Source organism: Ovis aries, chromosome 4, assembly GCF_016772045.2.
Source record: "Ovis aries strain OAR_USU_Benz2616 breed Rambouillet chromosome 4, ARS-UI_Ramb_v3.0, whole genome shotgun sequence".
NCBI lineage: Eukaryota > Metazoa > Chordata > Mammalia > Artiodactyla > Bovidae > Ovis > Ovis aries.
The window spans coordinates 48,193,377-48,202,787 of record NC_056057.1 but is presented as its reverse complement, the minus strand read 5'-3'; positions in this window follow the sequence as shown (position 1 = coordinate 48,202,787).

Here is a 9,411-nt window from a genome sequence, read left to right as displayed (position 1 = left end):
TTCTGATGCTAGAAATGTTCTGTATCTTGACCTGAATATAATCATGGGTGAAATATTTATCAGGTTGTGTACTTAACGATTTGCTCATTTTACCATGCACTTTTAAATGTAAAAGTTTACACACAGAAAAGGTAAAGGGCAAACTTGGAGTGATAATTGTCTTTGCAGAAAGAAGAAAGTTAGCTGGTGGTTTGAGGAGAATACTAATAAGCCCATTTTCTCCCCAGCCCCTCCAGAAGCAGTAGGCACCTCAGCGGAGGGGTGCACAGTGGGTTGAAAATAGGGGAGAGGGGCTTGAAATCTCACATGAAGTTGTCAGAACCCTCGAGACCCCTTCACCTCCCACATGCAGCCAAGTGGCTATTTTCTCTCCACCCCTAGCAGGAGACTAAAGGGTTATTTTCTGGAAAAACTGAATTGGAAGCCAAGATTCAGGATCCACAGAGACCGGTCCAACAGAGAAAGTTGTCTTGGGGTGGGATAGGGGATGAAATGAGGCAGAAGATTGTCTCTTCTCATCATAAATTGTAGAATTTTTAGTTTGTTACAAAATTGTGTGTGTAGGTGTTGCTTCGATATTTTTAAATTTTAGGTAAGTATATTGTCAGGACGCCTACACAATGATGAACTATATGGGAGCCATTAGATGATCTCACTGTTGTGTGTCCAGAGTACAGTGTTTGGCTCTGGACTTGGCAGCTTATAAACACTGAAATCAGGACCAGAGCAAAGCGGTCAAAGTAATCAAATACAGTTGATGGCAGTGAATAGTTGTGGAATACACTGTCCTAAAGATGGCTGAAAATGGAAGGCTTGGGATGGCTTTAAAAACAATTCTCCTTCATAGAGGGACTTTCCCAAAGGCTATCTTGTGCTGGTAGAGTTTGGCGTGGATTACCGTATGAGTTACACTGACATGCTGATGCTCTTTCATTCAAAAAACATCTATATCTCATGTTTCCTTGGACTTCAAATTTATCTGTAGGATCCTCTTAAAGGACTGTGTTATTCAGTGTTTGGATCCTAAAACAGTAGCAAGCATACTGTTGGCATACAATAGATGTTTACTGAGTTAAATGATGGAGTGGTGTGCTGATGGTAAATGTTGAACATCCAACTTTAGTGGTGGCAGGGGAAGCATTTGCTGATTTCTGTGGTGTTAACACACCCACTATGAGTGAATTCAAGCTACCTGCATGACCTCTCCGAATGCAGAAGGGGAAGAGAAGTGCACGTGAGCCCCCATGAGGCTGGGCAAGCCAGCTCCAGCGTACAGTGACTTTGGCCAATGCAGAAGACATACTCATGACCAGCAATGCTATATCAATTCATGTTAAACTATAAGAAATAATCTAATCCATTAGTCAGGCCAACAAGGAGAATTTACTATCAGTTGGAAATAACCAACATTCATATCAACAATTTCTTACCATTTTTAAGTTTTGTTTTAAACTTATCCCTGCTTGAAAAGGGCATTGAGGCAAAGTGGATGCCTTAGTTTCCAAAATAATATCCAAGCAATTGTCTTTCTTGTGTAAGCAATCCCCACTCTGTGGGCTGTGCTCCAAGTATTTCATTTGGAACCTAATATTTTCCTCCACTTAAATGTAAAATCAAGAGTGATTAGGTTGCAGGACAGCCCACAAAAGCCCATAGAGTCCACAAAGCACCTGAAGTCTGATGTCAGTGCAGGGGTGTAATTTTGAGAAATGTGTCCTCAGTTCCGACTGGGGAAGACAGGATTGTATGCCGCCTGGCTGCTATCCCAGCCATGAGAGACCACTTCCTGCCACCCTGCCATCTGCCAACTGCCAAGTGCTAGGAGAGTAAAGACTTCTGGCCTATACCCTGAGCAGACTTCTAGCTCTAAGCCATACCTGCACTGCTCTGACATCAAGAAAACAGCTAACAGGACAGGAATTCCCCTGACGGTGGTAGTAGTGGTGATGGTGGTGGTGGGAGAGGGAGGAGGGGTAAACTAATAATATTACTGATTATGTGTTCCACATCTTTTCCCATTTAATCCTTGCAATAATTCTATGAGGTTGGTAAGATTATTACCCCCATTTCACAGATGAGAAAACTGCAGTAACTGAGAGGTCAAGTAATTTGATCCAAGATCACACAGTTAGTAAATGAAGAAGCCTCTTGGTAAAGGGTCCTTAACTTCCCAAGTAAGCTGTGTAAACAGATCCTCTGAGGTCATCCTTCACAGAAATAATTTAGAAGCTCAAAGAATGTTGTTCCTAAGTTCTGTTCTGGGCCTCAATTTGATGGACCTAATGAAAGCTTAAAAAGAGCTAGTTGAATGCTAACAAGTATGAAAGGGGAAATTAACAATAACACAATAATAGTGGGAGAATTTAATACCCCACTCACACCTATGGATAGATCAACTAAACAGAAAATTAACAAGGAAACACAAACTTTAAATGATGCAATAGACCAGTTAGACCTAGTTGATATCTATAGGACATTTCACCCCAAAACAATGAATTTCACCTTTTTCTCAAGCACACACGGAAACTTCTCAAGGATAGATCACATCCTGGGCCATAAATCTAGCCTTGGTAAATTCAAAAAAATTGAAATCATTCCAAGCATCTTTTCTGACCACAATGCAGTAAGATTAGATCTCAATTACAGGAGAAAAACTATTAAAAATTCCAACATATGGAGGCTGAACAACACGCTGCTGAATAACCAACAAATCACAGAAGAAATCAAAAAAGAAATCAAAGTATGCATAGAAATGAATGAAAATGAAAACACAACAACCCAAAACCTGTGGGACACAGTAAAAGCAGTGCTAAGGGGAAAGTTCATAGCAATATAGGCATACCTCAAGAAACAAGAAAAAAGTGAAATAAATAACCTAACTCTACACCTAAAGCAATAGAAAAGGAAGACATGAAGAACCCCAGGTTAGTAGAAGGAAAGAAATCTTAAAAATTAGGGCAGAAATAAAAGCAAAAGAAACAAAAGAGACTACAGCAAAAATCAACAAAGCCAAAAGCTGGTTCTTTGAAAGGATAAATAAAATTGACAAACCATTAGCCAGACTCATCAAGAAACAAAGGGAGAAAAATCAAATCAATAAAATTAGAAATGAAAATGGAGAGATCACAACAGACAACACAGAAATACAAAGGATCATAAGAGACTACTATCAGCAATTATATGCCAATAAAATGGACAACGTGGAAGAAATGGACAAATTCTTAGAAAAGTACAACTTTCCAAAACTGAACCAGGAAGAAATTAAAAACCTTAAGAGACCCATCACAAGCATGGAAATGGAAACTGTAATCAGAAATCTTCCAGCAAACAAAGCCCAGGTCCAGACAGCTTCACAGCTGAATTCTACCAAACATTTAGAGAAGAGCTAATGCCTATCCTACTCAAACTCTTTCAGAAAATTGCAGAGGAAGGTAAACTTCCAAACTCTTTCTATAAGGCCACCATCACCCTAATACCAAAACCTGACAAAGATGCCACAAAAAAAGAAAACTACAGGCCAATATCACTGATGAACATAGATGCAAAAATCCTTAACAAAATTCTAGGAATCAGAATCCAGCATCACATTAAAAAGATCATACACTATGACCAAGTGGGCTTTATCCCAGGGATGCAAGGATCCTTCAATATCTGCAAATCAATCAATGTAACACACCGCATTAACAAATGGAAAAATAAAAGCCATATGATTATCTCAATAGATGCAGAGAAAGCCTTTGACAAAATTCAACATCAACATCATTTATGGTAAAAACTCTCCAGAAAGCAGGAATAGAAGGAACATTAAAAGCTATATATGACAAACCCACAGCAAACATTATCCTAAATGGTGAAAAATTGAAAGTACTTCCCCTAAAGTCAGGAACAAGACAAGGGTGCCCACTTTCACCACTACTATTCAACATAGTTTTGGAAGTTTTGGCCACAGAAATCAGAGCAGAAAAAGAAATAAAAGGAATCCAAATTGGAAAAGAAGAAGTAAAACTCTCACATGATGATGTGATCCTCTACATAGAAAACCCTAAAGACTCCACCAGAAAATTACTAGAGCTAATCAAAGAATATAGTCAAGTTGCAGGATATAAAATCAACACACAGAAATCCCTTGCATTCCTATACACTAATAATGAGAAAACAGAAAGAGAAATTAAGGAAACAATTCCATTCACCATTGCAACAAAAAGAATAAAATACTTAGGAATATATCTACCTAAAGAAACTAAAGACCTATATATAGAAAACTATAAAACACTGGTGAAAGAAATCAAGAGGACACTAATAAATGGAGAAATATACCATGTTCATGGAATGGAAGAATCAATATAGTGAAGATGAGTATACTACCCAAAGCAATCTATAGATTCAACATAATCCCTATCAAGCTACCAACGGTATTTTTCATAGAGTTAGAACAAATAATTTCACAATTTGTATGGAAATACAAAAAACCTCGAATAGCCAAAGCAATCTTGAGAAAGAAGAATGGAACTGGAGGAATCAACCTGCCTGACTTCAGGCTCTACTACAAAGCCACAGTCATCAAGACAGTATGGTACTGGCACAAAGACAGAAATATAGATCAATGGAACAAAATAGAAAGCCCAGAGATAAATCCACGTACCTATGGACACCTTATCTTTGACAAAGGAGGCAAGAATATACAGTGGATTAAAGACAATCTCTTTAACAAGTGATGCTGGGAAAACTGGTCAACCACTTGTAAAAGAATGAAACTAGAACACCTTCTAACACCATACACAAAAATAAACTCAAATTGGGTTAAAGATCTAAAGGTAAGACCAGAAACTATAAAACTCCTAGAGGAGAACGCAGGCAAAACTCTCTCTGATATAAATCACAGCAGGATCCTCTATGACCCACCTCCCAGAATATTGGAAATAAAAGCAAAAATAAACAAATGGGACCTAATTAAACTTAAACGCTTCTGCACAACAAAGGAAACTATAAGCAAGGTGAAAAGACAGCCTTCAGAATGGGGAGAAAATAATAGCAAATGAAGCAACTGACAGACAACTAATCTCAAAAATATACAAGCAACTCCTGCAGCTCAATTCCAGAAAAATAAACGACCCAGTCAAAAAATGGGCCAAAGAACTAAATAGACATTTCTCCAAAGAAGACATACAGATGGCTAACAAACACATGAAAAGATGCTCAACGTCACTCATTATCAGAGAAATGCAAATCAAAACCACAATGAGGTACCATTTCACGCCAGTCAGATTAGCTGTGATCCAAAAGTCTACAAGCAATAAATGCTGGAGAGGGTGTGGAGAAAAGGGAACCCTCTTACGCTGTTGGTGAGAATGCAAACTAGTACAGCCACTATGGAGAACAGTGTGGAGATTCCTTAAAAAACTGGAAATAGAACTGCCTTATGACCCAGCAATCCCACTCCTGGGCATACATACTGAGGAAAGCAGAATTTAAAGAGACACATGTACCCCAATGTTCATCACAGCACTGTTTATAATAGCCAGGACATGGAAGCAACCTAGATGTCCATCAGCAGATGAATGAATAAGAAAGCTGTGGTACATATACACAATGGAGTATTACTCAGCCATTGAAAAGAATACATTTGAATCAGTTCTAATGAGGTGGATGAAACTGTAGCCTATTATACAGAGTGAAGTAAGCTAGAAAGAAAAACACCAATATAGTATACTAACACATATATATGGAATTTAGAAAGATGGTAATGATAACCCTGTATGCGAGACAGCAAAAGAGACACAGATGTATAGAACAGTCTTTTGGACTCTGTGGGAGAGGGTGAGGGTGGGATGATTTTGGAGAATGGCATTGAAACATGTATAATATCATATATGAAATGAATCGCCAGTCCAGGTTCGATGCATGATACTGGATGCTTGGGGCTGGTGCACTGAGATGACCCAGAGGGATGGTACGGGGAGGGAGGGGGGTTCAGGATGGGGAATATGTGTACACCTGTGGCAGATTCATGTTGATGTATGGCAAAACCAATACAATATTGTAAAGTAATTAACCTCCAATTAAAATAAATAAATTTATATAATAAATAAATAAAAGCAAATCTAAGAAAATTGCTAATTAAATGGTAAAATGTGAAAGTTTAAAAAAAAAGAGCTAGTTGGTGTGTTGGGGGCTAAATTTAGGCTTAGGGTATAATATGACATTCAGAAATGCAGAAGTAGCCTCCCAAATGAAACGGAACAGAAAAAAAGAAGAATTTGTGTAAAAACTGGTGAGATCTGAATGAGGTCTATACCTGAGTGAACAGTGTTGTATCTATGCTGATGTCCTTGTTTAACAAAAACAATGTTCTAACGTTATATAAGACATTATCATTGGGAGGAGCTGAAGGAGGATACACTGGAACTCTTTGTACTACTTTGCAACTTCTTGTGAATCTTAACTATTTTAGAGTTAAAAAAATTTTTTTTGATGAAGTACTGTACAGGGTATACCAAAGCACCAGTTATCCCAATCTGCTCCTGGCACCCTTCATATTGTGGCCACACTGTTGATACTGTCTACATTTTCATGTTTTGTAAAATGAATTTAAGTTACTGTTTCAAGATATTTTTAGCATTTTTGCTCTTTTTAGGTCATTGAAGAATGAGGAAAGCTCCTGAGTAGATAATTGAGGCACTATCACAGATAGTTGAGCATTACCATTTCACAAAGACTGTAAGTTTGAGACCTGAGTTCCACAGAACCCTGTTTACCTGTTAAATCACAGTTATGAAGCTAAAATAGGCACCTGTGTTTGTCCCACCTGATACAAAGATTAATCTGATGTCACTACTAGACCATGTTCTGGTGGGTGTTTTTTTTAACTCCAAAAATGCAGCTCACCAATAAAGCAACTTGGTGAAAATGAAATTATCAGGTTCTAAATTATGTTTCCCTTAATATTTGCATAGTAGATACACCTTTAGTTTCTCCTACATTGACACACAGAACCAAGAATCTATAGCTCTTTTAAAGCTGCAACAAAGAATCTGAAAGGTTAACCAAAAAAAAAAAAAAAACCACTTCTAATAGGAAATGAAGTAGGAACTCCTACTACATAGGCTGTAGACTATATTTAGTCCTGATTTCTGCCTTCTCATTTTAACAACGCTATCAAGATAATAATAGTGAACACTCATGTAGGTGTTCCTACATGCCTGGCATCATTTTTATCAGAGCTTTACATATATTAACTCAGTCATGAAGACATCTTCTGTGAGGTAGATATACTGTCTCCATCCTGTCCTTGGGGAAACTGAGGAAGAGAATTTAGGTGTTTGGCCCAAGACCAAAACTGGGTTTTAAAATGAGGCAGTCTGGCTCCAGGGGCCCCTGCAGGACACTGCCTCACCACACACATGCTCAGAAAGTGGGTTTCGTGTTTTCTCCCTTTTCTTTAACAGCAATCAAAACTGCTAGACAAGACATCTATAACTTGTCCATGGTTGACACTGAAAATGGAGAGAAGGGGTTAGCCCACATTCTGCTCTGGCCAGTCATATCCCCACACTATCCCTTTTATATATACCCTCCCCGAGACAGACACACTAACCCTGAGCTCTAAGTCCAAGTTTACAGGCAGGTTGACAAGTCCATCCGCAACACCAAAGCCCAAACTCTTTATGTTTAGTGGTCCATAAATGGAGTGACCACATATTAAGTTGACCTGGGACATTCCCAGTTTTATGGTTGAAAGCTTCATGGCCATGGACCTCCACACACACATAGTTCTGAGCAAACCAGGACAGTTAGTTGGTCATTGTGTGCTCTAGAAACACTTGGGAAACTATTAAAAAGTTATGATGCCTGAGGTAGCCCTCCACCCTCTGGCCCCCAAAGCAATTATATCAGCCTCTGGGGGGTGAGGGAGGAGACACTATTTTTTAATGACTCCCCAGGAGCTTCTAGTGTTCTGGGTTGGTAGGGGCTGTGGGACTCTACCAACCATGAGCTGGAAGCATCGAGGCTGTCAGGACTCCTGATCAACATTTTCCAGACCGTTAGCTCAATTCTCACCAGCTGCTGTAATGTGGGGTCCACTAGGATCTTTAATAACAAGAGGAGCTTTTAATAATAAACAATTCAGGAATATAAAATGGCACAGGCACTTTGAGTAAACAGTTTGGCACTTTCTTAAAAAGTTAAACGTACACCTACCATATGAACCAGTTACTCCACTCTTAGCTATTTACTCAAGAGAAATGAAATCCTCTGTTCACATAAAGATCTGTCCGTGAACAGCCATTGCAGCTTTATTTGTAATAACTCCAAACTGAATGGAATCCAAATGTCCATCCACAGGTGAACAGATAAACAATTGTAATATATGCATCCTATGGAATCTTACTCAGCAATGAAGAGGAATGAAATATTTATACATGCAACAACATTGGTGAATCCCCAAAAATAATGTTGAATGAAAGACCAAAAAAAAAAAATAGACCAAATAATGGACAAAAAAAATAGGCCAAAAAAAAAAAAAAAAGAATATATACTGTATGACTGTATTTATGTAAAATTTTACAAAATTTAACCTACAGTTACAGATAGCAGGTCAGTGATGCCTGGCAATAGGGGATGGGGACAGGATTAAGGAGGAGTGAGAGGAAGGAACTAGAAAGGGACACAGGGTAACTTTGGGGGTTGAGAGCTATGTTCCTTATCTTGATGGTGATTTCATGATACATACATACATCAAAACTTATTCAAGAGTATACTTTAAATATGTGCAGCTTATCATGTTAATTATACCTCAATAAAGCTATTCAAATCAGCAACAACAAAACCACCACTATTCAGGTCCTTTCCCAATAGATTCAGTCTCCTGGACATGCAATGGAGCCCAAGCCTCAGTACTTTTTAAAGGACCATCAGTAGTTTCAAAGGTGGTTCAAATGTGCAATCCTGGTTGAAAACCACTGCCTTGATGCCTGCCACTGGTATTACTTGCCCCAAACCACTAAAAGGGTTTAATAATAATAAGGAGATGGAGGACAAATAGATGAAGAAGTGTGAGGATGATGATTAAAGAAGCCCAAATTGGCTTAAGAGATAACATTGACAGAGAACAGCTGAGTCCACTAGGTGGCGTCTGGACACTTCTGTTTAGCATGAGTTCCAGGGGAATTGAAGATTTGGGGCAGAGCTGCCTGAAGTATGTTAAGGGAGCAAGTGCTGAGCACACAAAAGCACCCAAAATTGCTGGAACAGAAAATAATCAGTGACTTGGGAAGACATCAGGAGGCCAAGTGTCATTTGAAGTTCTAGTGTCATTTGAGGGTCAAAGAGCATGACTGTTTATTCAGGGACTGAGTAACTTTGGAAGAGTAAGTAAATGAAGCTCTCAAGACCATATATCTTGAGCTTCGA